This window comes from Seriola dumerili, unplaced genomic scaffold (assembly GCF_002260705.1).
Source record: "Seriola dumerili isolate Sdu_G_001 unplaced genomic scaffold, Sdu_1.0 BDQW01000331.1, whole genome shotgun sequence".
In the NCBI taxonomy this organism is placed as follows: domain Eukaryota; kingdom Metazoa; phylum Chordata; class Actinopteri; order Carangiformes; family Carangidae; genus Seriola; species Seriola dumerili.
This window is the reverse complement of record NW_019174586.1, coordinates 7,201,632-7,225,203: the sequence shown is the minus strand read 5'-3', so window position 1 is coordinate 7,225,203 and position 23,572 is coordinate 7,201,632. Positions and strand designations below refer to the sequence as shown.

The 23,572-nt window shown below is 37.8% G+C and overlaps 1 pseudogene; it reads left to right on the top strand.

The window, feature by feature from the left end:
• LOC111232590 overlaps positions 1-23,572 on the top strand; it is a 193,267-nt pseudogene that overhangs the window by 161,608 nt on the left and 8,087 nt on the right.

The following is a 23,572-nucleotide window of genomic DNA, read 5'->3' as shown; positions in this document are numbered from 1 at the left end:
ATTCCATTTGTCATTTACTTTTTCTCTATGTAAATAGGAAAACTGGCTTTTTCCCACATGGTCTGTGAAACATGAGAAGGAATGCTACAGTTTTCCTTCTGCTAATAAACACTGCTCAGGAAAAGTGTAGAAATATTTCTGCAACTTTGGACAGTCCGACACAACCATTTTCCACTCTTCAGGTCCCTTTCTGTGTGTAGATCCAAGTGAAACACCATGAATACCTTTGAGAAGAGACCGCTAGAAGTGTGCTCTGTTATCTCCAAATTTAAATGATTACGGTGAGTTGCCACTTACTATGACAACTGGCTTTTCACCCTGCCTTCGAGTGTAGCCAGAGCAGAGCAGCTAAAAACTGTTAACTGGTCAGGGAATACGAGACCTTGTGGTTGTGTGCTTTTTAGAAGAGAAAACGAAAAACCTGACCAGGAGTGTTGCTACTACCATGGGCTGTGTCTTGGCCCTAACCACAACTAGTTTCTGACATGTCTTGTTAAGCACGACTGCCTTCCATCAAAAACATAGGCAAGATCTCCTGGGTGCTTCCCTCTCACTAGAGAGATAGTTTTACCTCTCAGTGCTTTCAGAGAGGAGGAGGAAAAAGCCAAGTTAAAGCATCATCTTCCTCTGTTGTCTGAGTTCCCTGCCATCTGTCTACTTTGGAGGAGTGTTTTAAGTTTGGCCTGTACGCCCTCTTTTGGCTGAACCCTGGACCAAAGCAACAGTGTAAATACATGAAGAATCTGCAATTTGTTGCAGCTGGATTAATGTTTTTTCTGCCAATGTTATGGCCCACTTTAAGTCCCTAAATGAAATTATTTTAATTGATGCCAGAATGTTTTCTGGCCCCTTACAACTAACTGGTGTCTTTATAAAGTAGTTTTGTCAGTTCTGATTTATAAAATGAACAATTTTCCAGAGCAAGTTCCGCTGTGTTCTGCTGCCATACTTACTAATTCATTTGCTGTGGATTAGTTCCAGGCTTTGTACACAGGGAAAAATATGAGATCTTGATTTCTACTCACCAACTGATTGATCAGTCTTTGGATGTAAAAATATCACATAGAATTTCTTCGATTAAAGTACTTTAAACATTGGTTTATATTGCTTCCATATGCTTAAGAACCTTGCACATTCAGTAACCTTACCATAACAATGTCAATTCTGCACTCTCTAATTTTTATGTATTTTTAGTGGATGTCAGTGATTGAGCCTCACAGCAGTGCAGAGAAAGCAAAATCAAATTGGCATTGGAATTTGAAAATGGACGAATGTTTAAATATACCATATAGATGGAGCATGTGTTCAGTTGTATCAGCGCCTCATCCAAATGTGGTGACTGCCAGTGATGGTAGACACAAAGCAGTGGATTGCAATTAAGACTTCAATAAAACTTACGTACTCTGAGAATAAATGTATTATTAATACAGACACCTAATGGACATGTACATACTTATAGACATACATTTTCCAAGGCCAAACTGTATTGTCCAATATATGAGCTTCAATATACATCCAGAACATAAAAACAGACATCTGGGAGGGAAATTGCAATATCAATACACCATAATGTAGAAGAGAGCTGATGCAGTCTTTACCATGAACATATCAAGAGTAGAAATGCAGTGCAGTATGTGATGGTGGCGAGATACATCGAGCTCTACAGCCATCTTGTTGTTTTTCTATAATGTTATTGTATTGAGTGATGGTGGGAATCTATACAGATGAAATGCTGAGTTCACTGTCTTCAGTCACCAAGTCATCCTGATGGTCTCTTTAGAAAGAGAAAGAAGGCAGCCAGTCAGCAAAACAACATAAAAGAGTCTATCCTGGCATCATATAAAAGCTGAGGTAGTTATGATTGTGAATTAATGCCTAGTCGCCTGGACAGCCATCACAGAGGCCTGTATTGGCAATTGCTACAGGTGAGTAGATTAAACTGATAACACAATGACTCAGAATTAGCTGCCAAATAGCTGAATATCTAGAAAAACAAACTGTTCTTTGTGCTTTGTTGGTAGAGTTTCTTAAGAGGACTTTTGAGCTGAGCACAGTGTAAATAACAGATATGAGTATGATTTGCATAATAATTGAAGCAACTCAATTAATAAGAAATCAACTGACTGTAAGTGCATTTCTTCATATTCTCTTTGGTCTACCATATTTTGATCATGTAAATTTCCTAATGTTTTAGGATATGATTTGACTTCCTCATCTAAATTGCATTTGTGTCCTGTGTTTTCTCCTGTCTCTCTTCTGTAAGCCACATTATGATGAACCAAATCGGACAAAAGTGCATTTTACCAAATAACAACTGATGTTGGATGTTTGCAATACTCTGTGAGCATTGTTACAGAAAGAGATGATTGAGACTTCGTTGGTAAAGATTTTGAACATTGCTGTATCTTAAAAGCCTCATAAAATTAGAATCGGATTTCTAATCAGCCATATTACCTGGTGTCATACCAAAGATGTTGCTTCTTTGATTAAAGTAGTTCTCCTTCGCCTCAGAAAAGACAATAAACATGATGGAAGTATACTTTTTTTATCTTTTTTTGACTCACACTACCATCTGCTAAAAACTTTATAACCTTTAATATAACTTTGACTGGAAGAACATCCATATTGGCAATTTTATGCCAGACAGCATTCTCTCTTCACACCATAGAGAATACCTCTAAATCTGCTGAAAATCTGGACTTTACAATGGTTCCACTGGGTTACAGTGTATAATATTTGATATTATTTAATATTTTATCGTTGATGCTGCACATTAAACAAAAAACTAAATCCCTGAGTGTGGTGTATCTGAAACATTCCCTGTAAAACTATTTCAAGAGGACAGCAGCCATGTTTTTTAGCTCTTGTCACAGTTTCTCAGCAATGGACAATCTCTCACGGGCCCTACTATTACAACCAATTTCATGGGAAAGCAACCATCTCTATGTCGCCAATGATTGAATCCTTTTAAGACAGTGATTCTCCCCTTGCAGGGGCGTAGAGCTACTGCAGGTGGTGCGTAGAAGACCAGGGAAAAACATGGAATGAAACCAAGTTGAATTTATACGGGAAGATAAACAAACAACAGTTATCTGATGCTATTGTGCTGACCTTTATTTTACTAAAACTGAGGTTGGATCCTTTTTTATAAGTTGCTTTCCCTATCACTGTAAATGATTGATAATAATTGTGGGGTGGTGGGGTGTTTATTTTTTTCAGTTTGTGAAGGGGAGCATGCCAGGAATAGTTTGAGAACCGCTGTTTTAAGATAATAAGTGCTGTGTAGAAATCTGTTGGACAGAGTATTAATTATTGGTGGGTGTAGGCTAGTAGGTGACGAGAATAGCAAATCTTTATGTCAATACATGGCACATAAAAGAAGCCTAGAGCCAAACCACTGTGAAACATATTGCTTGTTGCTCTTTTCCTTGCATTAATGCCTCATTCTTCTTTGAATTATCTCCCACCAAAGACTCCTACATTATCCTACTATGTATATAATATATATTTGGGGTCTGTGGTTGATGGAGTTTGCTAAATGTGATCAGGTACATGTCTGCTTGTTGTTTAGAAATGCATGTGGCAACATCTAGCTGGCTCCACTCTTTCACTCCTCTTGCCTACTTCCCTCTTTCTTTCTCTTTCCTTTGCCCTTCCATGCATCTGTACATCTCTTATTCACCATAGTTGAACAGATTATGTCTGTATTGCTGCTCCCAAACAAAAGGCATGGGACCATTTCTCAAAAGCCAACGCAATAACCTGGACATGTGGCATAAACAGGTTAGGTTTGGTAATTTTATTTTCCTGCAAGATTATGTCATATTTTTTTTATAATTGCATGCAAAGGAATGTACATAACTGTATATAATTTTAGTAAAGACCAATTTAGCAGTGATCAATACTTTTGGTATTTTTAAACATTTTTCAACCTTTTTGTTTTTAAGTAAAAAATTGTAAACTGTTAATTGTAAACTGTGTATATAGCTTCTTCCAATGTATATTTTGTGATGGCAAAGTACAAAGAATAAGGGCAAGGGGGCCAAAATTGAACCCTGAGGAACTCCTAAAGGAGGAGATTCAACCTATTGGGAGCTGTTTCCCAAATGGCAACTTGGACACATATGTAGTAAATTAAAATTTCATGGTTTAAGAGTGTCAAATGAGCAAAAAAAGGGAATTTGATATTAGAGTGTGAATATTGTGTCCATACAAGTTTCATTGTTGTTCTGGCTCTGTGTCGAGCTGAAACAATGTAGAAATTAGTCTATTTTTACATTCATTATCAGGAATAGATGTCTTTCTAATACATGAAGGAACATTAGAACTCTGATTAATAGTGAAGCAGAGTTATAAACACTCAACATTTTAACAATATAGTTTTTACCTAGTTTTTGCCTTAAATTTCTATATTAAATTTAGTAATCCTATTTGCACGTAGTACTAATCAAAATAATAAGAATTATATTAATAACAGGTGCAAATGGAAAAGTTTATGATTAGATCTCATCCAGACGATATATATGGGTTCAGGTCGCATTTTGGTGTAAATGTGGTCTTAAGGTTGTGATCTTTAAAATAAGGTTTTGCGGGTAATTTTAGGTTGTGCTAATGCATCTCTGTTCTTAACAGCATCATCATTCGCTGCTCGTGGCCATGTATGGAGAGACAGAGTACAGTACGTGTTTTCATGTTTTGTCTGAGCAGGAAATTGAGGTTATCAACTTTCAATCATCATTTTTTTCAGAAACTGAGAGGGCTTCTCTTTTTGCATTATTATTTACTATCAGACCAATTTCACAATAATTATGGTGAAGACTTGTGTTTAATGTAGTCTGATTGGTGAAGTTTTGATTTGCAGAGAGTCTGTTAATGAGTGAAGAGACAGTTGAATTAGGGGTGCAATCAACAATATTTTACACACAGACACACACATATTCATGCACTCACACAAACACTGCGTATAATGTTGTATATCCACGCACAGGAAACGCACATCATTCCAAATCAAGCTTTGTCACAGGATGTTGCTGAAACATTTTCCCTGTTGAATGTCAATGAGGCCCTATTCTTTGTGAATATTCATGTACAGTATCAAAAGAGAATAGCGTTCATTCTGCGCCATCCCCTGCAGACCTATGAAAATGCTAATAACTTTCCAGAAATAGATCTAGGCAAGCATTTAGAACTGCTGCTGGGAGCTGTCCACATTAGAGTCTTGATACATTAATCACACTTTATACTTTAACCTACGAATATTGATTTGCTGTTAGGCGGAGCACCATGCCTCTACATATTGCTATTAACTCCCAAGTGTAATGGCAGCAGCCTTTGTATCAGAGGTGGTAGCTCACAGGGTGAATGTATGTTCACACTCCAAATAAGCTCCTGAATGATTCTCGATGCTTCAGTCAGGCTGGCTGTTGTTTACATTATGGTATCTGTTGGTTATACAACAAATTGAAGGAGCGATTTGTAAGTTTTGCTATTACTAGCCAATGTTAGCATTTACAGCTATTTACTTTCCAGTCTAGAGGAAGAAGTTGCATATTTAGTATTAAACTAAATTCCTTTACCCACCAAAGGTGGTCTCCAGCACTGAAAAGCAACCCTCTTGTTTTGCTTCTATTTCTAGCACTGCTTTTCATCTAATGAAGTTAGCATGCTAACCAGCTAGCCTCAGCCCAGTGGGACTGTCATCAATTTCCGATACTGAGTCAACGTATCATCGAGTCTGTCGTGAAGAAGTAGCTCTGTTCAGAAGGCGTAATAACTGGCTGAAGCTCTTGCCAAGACTAGCAAGTATACAGCTGTTAATGCTAACATTGGTTATGTAACAAGAGCAAAACTCACAAATGGCTCCTTTAAATACAGTACATTTAAAATTTTTGTAAGGCACTTTTATGATGCTCAATAACATTTTTCAAAGATTAAAAAAGCAAAGAGTATGCATTATATATGAGGAAAACAACAACGTGAAAGCTCATGATTAAAGGAGTACTGTGAATCAGAGTCTGACCATTCTTACAGATAATATTTCCGTCCACCGCTTTTGACTTGACTGATATATCTCAACAACTATTGGATCATTTGCCATGAAACTTGGTACACACAGTCACAGGCTCCAGAAATAACTCTGGTGATCCTTTGTCTTCTCATCTAGTGCCCTTATCAGAATTTTGATCTGACATGACAATGACATCCCAATATATCCTCAGCTGTACTTTTGTGTTTAGTGCTAATTAGCAAATGTTAGCATGCTGTTACTTTAAACTAAGATGATGAACATGGTTATCATTATACCTGCAAAACATCAGCATCTTAGCATTGTCCTTGTGAGCATGTTAGCATGCTGATATTAGCGTTTAGCTCAAAGCACCTAACTAAAACTTAAAACATGACAGCATCAGTTGTTTTGGCAAATCCCCCAAAAATGACATTCATAAAACAGATCATAAAACGTGGTATGTAAGGCAAAAAGGATTATCTTATCATGAATAAAACAACATTTCGTGTAAGACTCGATGGGCTAAAAAACATAATTTTAGTATTATATTAGTGTACAGGTTTCTACTGCAGAGGAAATCATCTGCACAGACACAATGTCACGTCTCTTGCTCTCACTAAGGTGAAATCTGTTATGTCTCTTAAGGGACGCCAGGTTTTCCTCCCCTTTGACATGGCACAGGAAATTGAAGTAACAAAATTGAAAAGTAGATGGTTGAGGAAAACAAATGTTGAGATGCAACTACCAAAGCAACTGCAGTTATTGCATGCAGTCCTTCTGAGTTGTTATTCTTTTTTTCTTTGGTTGTCTCAATTGTGATGTATTTTTCATTGTCATTGTAAGTCACGTATGTAACAAGCAGTTTTTTTTAATGTTTTATTCACGGCGACTACCTTGAAACATTCTTTGATGGCATTTGAGGGTGTTCTCCGTGTTAACAGCAAGGCGTTGGATTCACGATGGAATACGCTGCTCTTTGATCTTTAGTTCTTTAACATGCTCAACAGCCTGTTTTAATCCCACTGTCTTTTATCTGTTATATACTTTCACACTGCATTAAACAGAGAGGAAAGGCCTTGTGCCTTCCAATGTGATAATAGAGCTCATTTGTGTGTGTGTGCGTGCGTGTGTGCATGCGTGCGTGTGTGTGTGTTTACCAGGCAATAACAGCAAGGTAAGAGGCTGACAGGACAATATTATCTCTCTGCAGGTCGAACTGTACCAGACTAAAAGTGTCCAGAGTGAAGGTCGAAGTATTTTCATGTAACTTGAAATTATTTTGTCCTCCTTAGAGTGCCAAAGAAAGTCACTTTACCACATAATTTCTCAGCCACAGGCAATTACACTTGCCTATGGCTGTAGCTTTGTGTTTTGTCTCCAAAAAGGTTACAAAGAAGAGGAGGGATGAGACAAATATGAGCATCATTTGTGTAGTTTGATATATGTACACTAATGTGTCACCATAAAATCATTCTCCTCAGTGTATGTAAGCTAATTTTTTTGAGAAAGTCCTTTACCTTTTTCAACCATAGTAAAGTAAAAATTAGTAAGTGAGTAAGAGAAATGTAAACCCTCACATGTTGTCTTCACCAAGATCTTAAGAATACTTGACATCACTTTACTTTAAGTTAACCTTTAATAGAAGTCACAGATTGTGTGTTATAAATCCTTTTTAATGTGGGCTTGAAGTGTACACTAAATATTTTTAATAGCGTATACATCATAATAACCTCAAAATACAAAAAATTTACACACTTGACTGGTGATATCTGACAACGTAGTCTGGAAGAGACATAAAGACAGTTTTGCATCTCAAGCAGCAGTTGTTATTCTTTGTACTCATGATCAAACCAAACAATCCCTGCAGGTGTCCATATTGTCAAGTCCTTCGTAGCTGAAGTTTACAGGTGACACGTCACCCTCTTGTCATTTCCCATTTCTGACAGCATGAATAAATGCGTGTGTGTGGGTGTGTGTGTGTGTGAGAGAGAGAGAGAGAGAGAGAGAGAGAGAGAGAGTCCAGATGTGAGTGTACAATTAAAGATTACACGTCTGCCTGTGTGGCTCCTTGTGACCTTGTGATGAAATCCCAAAGACACCAGACAGGTGATTATGCGTGTGTGCGGGCTTGTGTGTGCGTGTTTGTGAATAGGTTTGTACTTGTTTTGGGGTGAAAAAAGTCTAATTGTTTTCTGTACATGAAACTCACTGTGTAGATATTTGACTGGTGTGTGTGTCTTGTGTTTATCAGGAGATTAGAAACATGCACAATGCAGCTGATTGGCATCAGGGGAGAGGAGGAGATGGAGATGTCAGATGATGACATGGACTCCTCTGCTACCAACAGCAAAGACTCTGAGGACTCAGGTAAAGATATTTGGGCTAACACTCATACTGTACTGTACATGTGCTGGACATATTTTGGAAATGGGTAGTTAAAAGGTGTGCATATTCTATACAGCCTACAAAAGACATTTCACTTAAGACATTTTATATCCAAAGCAGCATCAATAATAACTCTTTCAGTGTTGATATTTTTGAGTGAGACAATATTTTGTCTTAACAAGCTAATAACAGTGCACTGGTAGACATCAATCATCCTGCAACTGCTGGAGACTACTCCCAATTTTATGATCTGAGAACCCCACAAATAGCAAGCTGAGCTGTGATCAGAATCCTTGCAACACCATCATTGTATTTTCCTCTCTTCACTGTCCCTAACACTGTCATTTATTTGATTGTGCACTGAATTACGTGACCGTATTGGCCATCAACACCACATTCAAAAATCCAGAAATTTTAGTTTGCATGTTTTAATGTGTTAAAGTACTATGTGAAAACACAATTAGAGGCAGTATGTTGTAACCAGTTTAGAAAGGGCTTTGGCTTTTAATAAACTCTGTACATCACAGATTTATTAATTTATTCTTTTTTTATTGGAGATGGCAAAATTAGATCTTACACCACTACTGTTGTATGTATTAGCCGCACTACTGCCTCAGCTGCATTTAGGGGTTTATAGTGTTGATGTGGTCATAGAGGGTGGGGGTGTAGGTACAGTGCTTGGTTCCTCTCTCTGGAGGAGAATGAAGTAGTAGTAGCAGATTATAGAAAAAAGTAAGGTCAATCAAATTGGTTGCACAAAAATTGCATTACAACTGTTTGTCACAAAGTTGCCCCTGGGAAACACGAAAAACCATTGAATCCTAAACGGCACACACAAACACACACACACACACACACACACACACACACACACACACACACACACATGCATGCGCACGCATTACCTCTGCAAGGAACCTGTAATCTGATATTAGAAAAAGGTAACACGATACAAGATAAATAAGCTGTGCAGAACAGGAAATAGAGCTAATCTTTTGAGCTCTATTTTCTAAAGGAAAGTCATGCCCTTTAGGCTTCATATTGGGAAAGACTATGATATTATTACTACAGTGAATCTCTGAACTGATGAATCTGATATGCAACCAAATTTTTTTTAAATTAAACAGGGAATAATACAAGTATTGCTGATGTTTGCTCTGATAAAAATATGGAGTGTAGAATTTTATAAATGTGATAAATTATGCAGCTGGGTTTGCAGAACACAATATACACAGAAACACAAGCAGAGAGACAAGAAATCTCAAGATATGGCTGAGGGTTTTCTGTCACAACACACAGATTAATGAGAGAATACACTGTCCTTCTCATAGTGTGCGGGTGTGTGTGTGTGTGTGTGTGTGTCTCTATATGTGTGTGCCTGTATACAGGAAGGTGCATGTGTTTCTTACTCTTGATAACACTCCTCACTGGGGAAATTCAGGGCAAATACAGGGGAAATTGCACAGAATCAGACCAAACTGTTAGCTTTCCCTGGGCAGCAAGTTAATAAGACTTGATAATCAGTAGTATCCTTGCCCTTCTACACCTCGCTGGACACTGCTGGGAGAAAACAAACAAATACACACACACACACACACACACACACACACACACACACAGACTCACACACTTGCACACAAGCAGGGGTCTACATATCCATCTCTATATGAGTACCTTTTAAATGTGTGTTTGAAATATACTGCTCTGACATCTTGTGATTCAGATTAATTGTAGGTTGTGAAATTGGACAGTTTAGGATATTGTTACCATCTACCATCATTTCACCATCATCTTCCATACAGGCTTCAGTATAATTGGTATCATTCTGGATGAAATGTTAGACATCTTATTACTGGGTGTATTTCTGATTTGACTGACAATCATTGTAACAGCAGGCTCACAGTGAAAATAATTTGATTCATAATAGAAAACCTGAATGATGTTGTTACATCCTTCTCTACACCATCTGAATGAATCAACTATTGTTTGCAGTGTATTTTATAGTTTACTTTATTGCAGTGCTGCATAGAATGACACTTACTCACACAACTGTTCTCAGATTGTTTTTACTTTTGTTCTAGTTTAAATTGACCTCAAAATAAAGAAACTTTGGGTTCATGAAACATGCATTAATGAATACAAACTGTGCATCTTCTCTGATTTTGATTCACTCCCTGGAAAACTCAAAAGTGGTCTGCTGATTTAAAGGCTGTGTGAAAACAGAAAATACAAATGAAAAGATGCATCAAAGAGACACATGAAGAGGAAGCTTCAATACCTAATAGGTGTTTGAAATGTAAAAGTGGTAGGAGTGATAGCAAGAAAGGATGTTAAAATGGCTGTTGGCAGTGGTGTAAGAGAGGGAAACATACTGTACCATGGAGGAATAAAAAACAGTTTTAGACTTTAAGTTAATAATACAACTAAAGATGACCTTGTTTCCCCTTAATTACGTTGATATAATATTAAATTGTTTTCCAAATGAAAAACATAATCTTAGCCTCGATTATGCTCTGAAGTTTCTTTTTCAGTGGATGAAGGCTACTTCAGGGTTCCCACGCGACTTGGAAAACCTGGAAAACCTGGAAAACAGTTGACCAGTTTTCCAGTCATGGAGAACATTTAGATATTGTGTTGTCCTCGAAAATAATTTCAATGTTCTCCAATTTTCTGCGAAAGTTATGTTCAGGATCACGTTGACGTTGAAATAGTAGGCTAGTTCATGAACCACAGTAGCTTTTTTGAATGGGCTTTTACGAATTTAATTCGGCCATGTTGTGAACGCACCCCGAAATCACATCACCTGCGCAGGTTGGATGATTTACAACTTCAGTGGCCGAAACGCTAAATAATGTAAGTTACATTATCCTTTAAATGTACGTAAGTCACGTTTGGCAGCTAACTGTGATAATTTTTTTTATTACGTTTATAGATTAACGTGTTCTTCCCAACTTGTTTTACACTGTTGAATAATTCGTTAGCATGTTTGGTTCGGTTGCTAAAGTTGACTTGCTTGCTAGCTTGTTTCATCTTTAGCTAAAGGTTTAAGGTTTGTGATTCAACTCTGGCAAGGCGCAAAGGTTTCACATGTGTGTTGGTTCATAACTGAGAGTTGGATAATAATTTGTGAGAGGCCGGGGTCAATACAATGAATGGGAGCCCAGCTGTATGTTAATCAAACTCCAGCTAAATACTCGCGAACGGCACTTCTTACTTTGCTAGCATCTTTGGTAGCGTCACTTTAAACCCAATGCTGAGTTGATCAGATAAAACAGACCATAATATGACTTGAAATGTTGAACTCTTGTAGCGAAAGCTCGCATTGGGTGGGATTAACCTCGTTGAAGACTTCACTTCCTAGTATTAGTAAAGTGTGATAAACTGATAAAATCCAGCGGCAGGAAATAATCTTAGCAAATTTAACTTTGAATTATACATTTCGCTGTAAAGTTCAGTCTAGATTGGGTCGGGAAAATTGTAGACTACTATTTGTGTTACTGGTGTTCAGGCAACAATGGTTAATATAATTCATAAGTAAACCAGTGAGCCAGGTTATAAATTAATGATAATAATAATAACATTTTATTTACATAGCACTTGCTTGTGACAAAGTTCTTGCTATCAATTTGTCACAGTTACATAATTAAGCCTGTAAGAGATGATTTCATAGATAAGTATAGCCAAGTATAGTCTGCATTTATTTTAAATCCGAATTTCTTGAAAAGAGTGGGAACCCTGTACTTGTAGTATGTACTGCACCGGAGTCGCAGGGAGGTGGTCAGGATGGGCGGTGAGCATACTAAACACTGCATCCTGGTGTCAAAGTCAAGCATATGTATGCTCCCTGCACGACTGTCACACCAGAGACTGGGGGTTCATATACCTGTCTGTTGTTGGCAACAAAGGCACTTTGGTTAAGGTTAGGAAAGATCTTTGCTTCAGCTAAATGTTAATAAAACATGCTGTGTCTGTGTAACTGTGAACTTTTTCTGCATTAAAACAGACCTTGATATTTCCCTGACCTCAACCAAGTGCTGTGAGTGCCTAAATATAACCATGAGAAAAATGAATCATATGTTATTCAGTACCAGCAGATATTGCACGGCAAGATCAGGTAATTTGGTGGAAAATGATTGAAATCTGTTGACTGATACATTCAGTATCAACATTTTTGCAGTTTTCTAAATAAATTACTTAATAACTTTTCCTCTGTACTTTACTATAAAACATAATCCAGTTGACATTAATATATCCCTATAAAACAGATTTGCTCCCATAGTTTAGTTGTATTTAAACAACACAGGCAGGAAGCAGGGCACTGTCAAGCCATTAAATGAACTGTGGTAATAACTGGGAAGACTGTGTGATCACAAAACAACTGATTTGATTCAAGCAGCAGGTGGTGAGCTCCGACTGTAGCCAATGTAATAATTTTGATTTCAGCTGTAGCTCTTGACACAAGCCTGTTCACAAGAGCACCGACTCATGATGCTCTGTCTGTTTAATCCAGAGTGGTCTGAGGCTTTGTAAAGAGTGTTTAAACACAGGGGTTCAGAGTCAATAGTTAATCTAACTTCCATTCAGTTATTAAATGATTAACTGAAGCAGACATGATTATTAATAGGTAGTAGCCAGATGAGTGTAATGTGCTGTTTGAAAATTATTGAGATTCTTCTAATTTAACCATTTGATGCATAATCTTATCCACACAATCACATAACCTGCACACACTGTATAGGCCAAACATTTGCCCATTGTAGTATATTAATTCAGAATTGGCACCACATTAGATTTTCACGCACCTGTTTGTGAGTGTACTGCAAAATATAAATTATAAATAAATATGTAACTATATCAGCAGTTGATTTCAGATCAAAAATCAATAAATCGGCTTTGTTCTGCTTTAATTTGCACTGAGGTCAGCATGAATTAAATTTCTTCAGGAAAGTGAATAGCAAAAAAAAAGGATAGGAAAAAAGAAGAATCCTATTGAAGTCAAAAGCCTATTTAGAGATAAAAAGCACTTTTGCCATTTTTCAAAAGGGATTGTATTTCAGTGCCTGCATGGGAACATAATTTCTTAAAGGCTCTCATACTAGTGCATTTGGTTCAGGAATGTAAAAAGAGGAGAATGATTCTTTGTCTAAAAGTCTCTTGGTGGTTTCTCTACTCTACACAGTTATTGAGATTAAACTAAATTAATTTTGCGGCAGCGTTATGAAATGTTTCACGGTACTTTTGATGCTTGTGTATGAGGTAAAGGAAGAAAAAGAAAGATGGGTGATAAATTAAGTTACAGTGTAAACTCTGTGGACATGAACTGTTGAAACTTTCACCTATTTGTGAAATTCAATCTGATATGTGACATATTTCCAGCATTTATGAATATACGTATAAAACTAGAACTTGCACTTTCTAGAATTAGTTTTGCAAACCTTAATTGGCTTTCCTTAAAACAGCTGAAATTTGTTTGAAAAGGACCTACAGAGAAAGATTCTTTCTCAGGCAGTCTAATGATGTGTCATTGTGTATGAATCTGCAGAATCCTTAAAGGAGGAGAACGACTCGCTGCGCTGCCAGCTGGATGCCAACAGGAACGAGGTGGAGCTGCTCAAACGGGAATAAGGCAAAAACCAACCAATCAGGAGCGAGGAGGACAACATGCACCCACAGCAGCTCAGCTTCCTACAGCAGGCTCTGCAAGACATGCAGAAGGTAATGTGTAATACAGAAACCTGCAGACTAGAGTTACACTGAGATCTCATACATCAAACTGAGATTCAAGGAAACTATTAAAAGAAGTTAAGAAAAGACATCAAAGGTTACTTTTATTCATTGGGTTTACTGTAAAATCTTTCATCTCAGCAAATGTGTTCTTTACTTCAAGTTTAGGCCACAAGTTGTTTTGACACATACAGTAATTTTCACAAGAACATTATGTACGATTGGATAAATATGAAAGCAGATCAAGTAGATATCATTTTGTAAAACAAAATCAATGCAGACACAACCTCTACGCTCCAAAAAATATCCACCTTAACCATTTAGTATTGGACAAATCAAGCAGCAAATACCACTTGTTTCATTTCACCACTTGCATGAGTCCAGTTTTGAGAATATCACAACATCACATGTATCCAAAACAAAATAAACAAAAAAAAGAAATTATTATACATTGAAAACAAATGAAATTATCAGGCCTGAATCTCACTTGGACATTATTTACTTATCAGCAAAACAAAAAAAGCCTCATTTACATCATGCAGGAGGTGTGATTCAGTGTAAGATAAGATCAATCTGTACTACACTGATCTGAGAAATAACAGATCATCATCAAGGCTGTGCCATTGCAGAATTACCTGAATGTAAAGACACAACGTTTCCAGAGAAATCAGTGTGTATCCGACATTGGCACATTTGTAAGTGTACCATAAAGCTACAGCTGAAGTAGAAAGGTTGCTATTATAGGATGAATAAATGACCTCTTGAACTTTTCTGTTAAGCAAATAGAATGGTTTTACAGTCTTTGTTACTGAGCCCATTGCAAAGATAAAGTTTAAATTAGGTTAGTCTGAAAATTTCAAGATAGGGAAAGGAAGAAAATGTTCTCTTGGCAGGCAAATTCAGCGTTTGTTGAAATTGGATTTCAGAGATCTCGGGGGTTAAAGTTGCGGTCATGCTAAGGTAAGAATTTAAGTAATATGTAAAAAAAAAATATGGCATGTGAAAGCCAGTGAAACTTAGTACATTGTGGTGGCCCCTCAGTATTTCTGTTCATTGTGTGTGTGTTTTTTGGTGGAGCCTCTCAGGCAAGTAGGACGGATCATTAGTGCTCATGCTGCACACCTGGCTTCAAGGTGTATTTAAAGACCCTAGACACCCACACAGGTGCTTTCAGTCATTCTGTCTGATTAGTCCTCTGCTCGGGTTGATGCAAGGCTTAGATGTGCTGGGAAATATGTGAGGTCACCAAACTTCACGCACCAGCACTAACAGATACACCAAAGCTAAGAAGAAAGTCATGGAGATGTCAGTGATTGTGTGATTTGTATACACTCAGTCATGAGAAAAGCTCTACTCGGCTAGTGAAAACACCTGTGTGGGTGGAGCATGACTGTGTCAGGGCTTTAAGTTTAAACCTACATTGACCCAATGTCCTTAGAAAGTGGCATTTATGGTGTAGATTTATGGAATTAAAGCTGAGTCAATCAGTTCATTAATCTGTCATTTTTCAAGCAGAAATGTGAAACATTTCCTCGTTCCTGTTTCTCCATTGTGAGGGTTTGAAGCTTTTCTCTGTTTTATATCTTTTTTAACTGATTATGTTATAACTTTCTTAACTGTTGCTTTTCTTTGTCAAATAGTCGGCCTATGTTAATACACTGAATATCTTTTGATTTTAGTTAATCGGACAAAACAAAAATATTTCTGGCTTATTTGTTTTGTTTTTTTTTTACACAAAATAATTGATTTACAGTTAAAATAACCGCCAAGTTAATCACTAATGAAAAATTGTCAGTTGCAGTGTTAATTCATGCTTCTTTTTGTCCCCGCAGGGGTTTCTGTTTTCTTTAGCTGTCATTTTATACATTCTACTTCTGTGATAAAGTAGGAACATTCATACTCTAACTCCCACAACTCTGACATATGCACCCTGTGCTTTATAGTTATATTTATGCTTAAAGACTCATGTCATTTTAAGGTGGGATCTGTAATGTTGTGTGTCTACAGTGACTTGTGGTTATATTCACCTTTTATAATGCAGGTGAGTCTTTTGATGCTTTGGCTGCAGATGCTTCACACACTCTGCTACGGTGCAGATTTGTCATTCTGCTGTTTTGTTTCAGTAAATCATGTATTTACATTCACACACCACCATTATGTCACCTGATCTGTCCATAACATTCAGTCAGTTTCCTTACTGTAGTTGAATTTGAGGATGTATTGCATCTTTTAATACTGAATCCTTTGCAGCATTTTACAGCATCTCTTATATATGCTTTGCAGACACTTCTAATCTGAACCAATGTTTGGCAGCTGAAGGTATGTGTTTTTGGAGGGACCAGGATGTAGATCAATTTGTTATTGTTTGATTGAACAATAAAGTTTGGCATTTAGAGCGAAATGAGACCCTTTAAATGGCAAAAAAAAACAATAAGTCTTCGTGACCTGGGGACCAGCTTCGAGAGCCACATCTTCAGGCCATATTTAATAGAATATTACCCTCAGCAACATTTAGTAAGTCACTTGAAAAAAGAAAACACTTCCTCAGGCGGCAATCCACTTTTCTGATCACCTGCTGTGTTGTCAAATAGCCCCACTTTGCAGTTACTCTCCCTTAAGCAAAGAGATGTCATAGAAAATACAGTTGTATTGTCACAGCAGCAGAACCTTTGCCTACATCCTTCTCATTTGATAAAGTACATAATAATTACCTTTTATGAAATGTGTCTCCAGGCCCTAAAGGAAAACATTACTTTACATTTACATATGTCCGCAGTTTGAAATTCAGTTGTTCTCTGCAATTTGAAAGGTTGAAGTTTTATCAGCAGATAAATTTACCGTCTGCACCTCCATGACTCCACTTGAATGATCTGTAGGAGAGAAATGATGTTCACCTTGAAACCTAAAAGGCATTTAAATTGTCTTTATATAAGCATATCCCCTAGTGTCTCCCTACTTATGCCTTTTAAAATAAACTTCTCTTTGCCAGAACCTTTTCCCCAGATGATTAAGTGTACAGGTCACTGTAGTTAACCACACTGCATACATCCAAAACATATTGGTGGGAAGAAAAACAGTTTTTATGTCAAGAAAATAATTTAAATTTTCGACCATTTTCCTTCAACTTAACAATGCTGAAAGCTCAAATGTTAACGTTTTTAAGATTATGTTTTCCCATGAAAGGCTGGATGAGCTCATCTGTTGTTCTTCCAGTGCTACATGTTCACACATACTGAACATCATGCCTACATCAGAGAGCTGCCGTGCAATAGCAATCTTCTGTTTATCCCTGTGACGAGGTTCAGTCTCTAAGGAACGGGAAGCGTACTATGTGGAGGTTTGCCTCTGGTGTTTGCCAATACTCTATTCAACACCAAGTTTAAATGACAACAAACTGTGCACCAGTGCTGCTCATTGTTCTTGTGTCAGTGTTTTGAGTCAAGGCGCTAAATTAAAGCTGCACTTTTGGCCTTACGTCTGTGAATGTGTTCAGTAGGAGCCGCTTCCATTTCTCAGCCCTCAAGCTTTCTGTGATGCACCTGCTCTGAAAAACACACCCCACAAATTTAGTCTATGTTTTATATGGGTACTGAAAATGTTAACATGAGAAGATCTCTTTGTTCATCATGATATTGTTAACATTTTAGTATGCAAAATTTACTTATTTACTGATAAGGCAGCACAACAAATTTTATGGTATTTTTTGCATGTTTTCTTATTTCAAATAATGTTATGTTAAACACTTTCAAACTGCCCAATGTGTGAGCTGGGCTATGTATATCATTAAACCTGCCTTGCTTTGCCCTTTCTTCTTCAGTTCTAGTAATTTTGCCATGATTTAGGCACAGCTAGTTTCTCACTAGGCCACCATCTTGTTGCCAGATAGATTTGTGCTATTTGCTACCTGCACTATCTACACACCTCCTCTGCAACCTCCTCTGTAATGTAAAAATATTAGGCTGTAATTGGATCATTCATTATCTAGCCAGAATATGCAGAAAACATATCTATAATACTCGGTGTGAATGAGGTCCCAGATATGCAGAGGAGCTCATTATGTACTGACCGGCTGAATCACTCCTAGCTCCCTGTCTCCAGACCAGCGCTAAGTATTCACCTCACTTGACTCACACGGCACAGCACAACCGTAACTGATGAATTGTTCAGCATCACATTAAAAGAAGAAGCTGAAGAGGGAGCCCTTATTTGAGATTTTTCCCAATAAGAATTTTATCTTTTGATTCAGCAGAGTCAAGACCAGGGCCTCACTGTTGTAACCCAGCTGACACAATCATCAATTGCCAACTTGTTCTTTATGTTTAGCAACTTCTGAGAATGAGAGAGGAGCTGAAGGAGCGGGAGGCAGAGCTCGAGAGGAGTGTGGAGGACAAACAGCAGCTCAAGAACCAAATCCATCACCTCAAGTCAGGACTGCGCAGCCTGCAGACCACACACACACAACAGGTCAGAGATAAACAGACACACACACACAACTCAAGGAAAAACTTTGTGTTCATGTGTTTAAATGGAAATACTGAACCTACAAAGAATGTGCCTCATTTGTGGTCTAGTTAGAAAGAAATTACTTCATAATGAGTTTCAGTGCGTGACGAATATTGCATAGTGGGAAATGGTTCAGCATTTTAAGTGAAGATTTTGGTGCATTAAAGAGGCATCTAATGATTTGTCCCTGAATCAACCCAGCACAGTCAGATAGAGTGGAAGTTTGCCCTAAAGTCCCTGATAAAGAACAAGTTAAATGTGTTAAATACACTGAATGGATATTACAGAGAAGATTCAGAACATAAGTAGTATCAAAAATAGTGTTTGATATCATGGATATCTTGAGGAGTTATAACTTTAAGCAAGTGAAATGTTGAAAGGGAATTACAATTAAACCAAGAAGTCATAATGTTTCTTAAGAAAAAAATCAAATGGTTATATTTTGGGCAATTTCTTACACAAATTAAGACACAGACTGGAACTGCTCCCTGTGATTTGCAGTAGAAGGTTTGAGGGCACACAAGATCCTTGAATAAACTTTAAAACCCAAATGAGATTAATTTTCAGTCTGTAGTTCTCAAGCGGGGGAAAATACCCCGGTGTATTCACTGCCATCACAGCCATCTCTTCCATTTAGATCATGTAAAAGTGTATATTGATGTTAGATAATAAAATATGAAATTGGACAAACTATTTTCTTCCTGGTTATTGGGAGTTAACAGTAGGAGGATTTTTGAAAAGCCAGACCAGAAGGTAACTGATTATTTCTGGCCAGTTTTGAAACTGGAATGAGAATCAAAACACATGTGACCTCCTCTGTTAAATGTTCGCAATAAACAATTCTAATGAGGCTGCTCATAGACTGCCAGCAAAAACCTGTGGTAATACTGAGCAACAAAAATGTACGTATGTGAAGCACTTGGTTGGTGTGCGCTGTGAAGAAACTGTCCTGAACCTTAGGGGGAATAATACCGAAATGAAGTTCTCTTCTGCTTCATGAGAGACAGGAAGATTTTTCATGATACTACAAAGATACCATTTCATTGCAGGTGAGATGACCTACTGGAATACAACAAAAATCTTACCCAAGTGCAGGTGATCTCAATGACCTCTTATGTGTTCATTTCTTTCTAGCTGAATTTGGGCTCACGGCTGACATGAGAATGAGCTCCAGGTTCAATCAGCTATGTAATTGGATAGTGATAATAATAAAATGGACCTGTCAAGTAGTGCCTGATGACTCTGGTGGTTTGTTCTCTGCTCCCAGGTCATCTTTCTGATCCACAGAGCTGTTCAGGTTAGTCTGCTGTGAGCCAATGGACAGTCACAGAGCTGCAGATATTTGAACTGTGTGTGTTATCCATTGTATTTGCTTTGGTGCCCACAACGCTGTAAGCCAGATCTATGCACTCCTGGCACAATAGGGTGCTAGAGTACCTTATAAAAGAGCAGGAAATCTGCCAATTGACTCCCTTTCATTCTCAGAATACATTTGCAGTACAACCATACTGACTTGATTTGCAACATATTTTCGTTGCAAGGTTCAGTGTACGGCTGCTTTAATGTTGCCGTCCAGAAGTGCTTCTATACTGTCCACAATAGCCCTGTGCTGGTGATAAAGATGGCTGCATCTTCAGCAGGACTTCAACTACAGTGCAGGTTTCTCTAGTAGGTCAACTGTTGTTTTGTTGGAGACTGATGTTGGTCTTGAGAGGAGCGCTTCCTCATCTACTAGTTGTGCAAGGAGCTCCTTTACTCTAGGCCCATTCAGCATGGCTACCATTTTTTCTCCTACTATGGATACTCTGAACAGAGTCGGTGCTTAATTGTTTCACTTACAATTAATTAGTCCCAATTACCTGCTAGTGTAACCTAAGCACAGTAAGTTTAGAGTATTAAATGAATAATGGGTTTAAATTGACAAAAGATTGCCCAATAATTAGCACCAAATGACACTGTTCTTTACCAAAAACTTCCATGGAAATTACTAAGAAATGAGTACCCATAAAATGAAGCATCATCAATATTTATATTACATGTGATGGTAGTTCATTTATTGTTTATTATTTATTTACTACCACTGGGTTATAGACTGCAACTATAGAGGAAAAAACGCTTGTCTTTCTGTGATTGGGACTTTCAACAGAGACAATAGATTTTGGGTTTAACGTCTTGACTTGTTTCAGTGTTCTGCTGGAGAGGATTTCACTTCACTTCTTCCATCTTAATTTCTCCCTGGTCTCAGGAGGATTTTCTCCCAATACAAGCAGAGCTGTACAGCAGCAGAGATACTTTATCATCTGAACCTCAGTGAGGAGATCGTCATCAGGTGACATTAAGGAGATGACAGCACCTTATGTCCGGCTATTCCTGGACTTTCTCATGAGACAGTCATCCAACTATGAGCTTTTTATGTAACGGGAGAAAACACCACCATCGTCCTCCTCCTAGACTTAAGATGCTTTCACATTATTGCAGACTACAGTGTTGGTTTACACCATTATTTTGCATGTGGTGTGTTTTTTTCCCTGCTATCGCCTCAAGGGTTCATATTTGTTAAATGCTGTATCCTCGCTTGACTGACCTTTGTGAGCCCTGCCAGTGGCTGTAATAAAGACAAGTCAGTTCACCAGGTAATCAGATGGAAATAAGGCAGGTTACAACAGTTGCATGTAGCTCTATCTTTATTTAAGCAATGAATACTTTTTAATATTTAAATAATGCAGCTTCATACACTGATTTTATTTGTTTGTTATTCCCATTCTTGTGTGTCGAAGACAAATACAGAAGGGCACAGAAAACCTGAGAGATGGGTCTGTAAAGGAGAAATTAACTGTCAAGAAAAGAAGGGGCTCATCTGGTGGAAACAGCGAGGTTTGAAAAAAAAAGGAAAAAAAAAAAGCAACTTTCCATGGGTCCTGTGTTAGTGAGAGGCTGACGTGTAGTAACATGAACAGTACTGGCCAATGTTCTGTTTCATCTGGAGTTTGTTGAGCTAAGGATTCATCACACCCCCCAATTCCTCTTCTCCCAGGAAGTATTTCCACAGGAGGGAACTGCAGCTGCACCTGAGCCCCCAGAAGAAACACCACTACACATGTACAGTGTACACACACACACACACACACACACACACACACACACACACACACACACACACACACACACACACACACACACACACACACACACTGCTTCAGCATGCAGCCTCCAACACAACCATCACACTCACATCAGCCCCCAGATACAGCACCGCCCCAGTGATTTAGACCACAGCAAACACTCCAGCAAATCACTCTGCTGTCTTCTAAATGTGACTCAACCACCACTACTGAAAATGTTTAGTGTTAAGTGTTTGCTTCCTCCTGATTTGTTTCAGTCCTTGTAAATGTGTCCGTCCTAACAAGGATAAAGTGTCCCCTGTTAGCATGGTTCCAACCATTAAGAGACTCCCATTATCAAAGAGTGTGGTGATTAGAAACTCAAACTTTGTAAAGCACAGTTTTCACAATCATAGATTAATATGCTTGTATTTACAGTATATTAGAGTCAATATAATTAAAGCCTGAATGATTAATTGGATAGGCCATTATGGCAGTTTATCACAGTATATCCACAGAGATATCAATAAGTGAAAATAAGTTGCTGTAGGCAAAGAAGCAGTGCTGCACTTTCATGGTTTATTTGTGAAAAAGAACCAGCGTCAGGAGCTCATGTGTAGAGGAGAAGATCTGTGAAATCTTTGAGAAGTTCCCTCTGAATAACATAAGTTAGGTTTCCATCCAAATAAATCACAAATTTAAGCAGATTTTGAGAAAATCTGCAAAAGAAAAAGAAAGGAGTTGGTGCACGTTGGCATTCACCACCTCTGTGCAAATATTAAGAGTTGGTTCTTTGAGATAGACAGCTGGTGGTGCTAATTTTCCTGTCAGGTGTTATTAAACCATTTATGTTTGTGTCAAGGTGAAAAGCTGGTCAATTTTGTACAGTAATTATCATGAATAAGATATGTAACTAATAAAGGTTTTTTTTATTTTTATCAAAACTCCATATACTCCTGCTCCTCTGTGTGACTGCCTGAAGTTTGCTCCTATGAAGGCTGTTTTTCCTCAAGATGTAACCGTTTGAGCAGACCATCTTTTTGGACTTTGTTTTTTAACTTAAAATGTCCAGCTTAGTGTATATCGTGGTCACAATTTTTTCATACAGTTTTCATATTTAAGGGATCCTAATCAAAAATCTCCTCTCTATCTAAAATATAGCTCATACAACATCACTTTACCTTTGCTGATGCGCTGATCACTGTCCCTGCTGTCACTAAAAAGCACTGGGGTGTCTACATGACCTCAGGACACAATGACTTGACTTGTCTCATCATGTGATGCATCACATGACCCAAAACTAAAACTCACAATTGGAGATACATGAATGCAACTTAAAAGTTACGGCCATTAGAATATGAGTTACGGGAATGTGACAGCCCATAGATACTGCTTACATGTGTGCATCTGCAGCACTATTTCATCATCAGAAGAGGAAAAATTACAGCAACCAGGCAGTTTCTTCTTGTCATACAGTAGCTATATAAAAGTATTACCTTACTGTATATGCACCAAGACTGATACCACCACATGTTACAGGGCCTAAGCTCCTCATACATTGTGACAGGAGGGGTCAGTGTTGAAGTAGTTCACATATAAAACCATGCAAACATTCATTCACTTTGTACATTCATGCAGGATTGTAGCTGTCAGCGCTGCATCATTTCTCGATACCGTGGGTCTGTTGAATAATGTAGACACCATATCGGTCCCATACTCTTCTTAAATCCTCTCTCAAGATGTCATCTTTCATCATACACCTGTCACTACTGTTGTCATGTTATAACCGCCTTCAACCATGAAAGAGAAGCTCCTTTAATCATTTTAAACAGTATGTCAGAGTGTCGTCGAA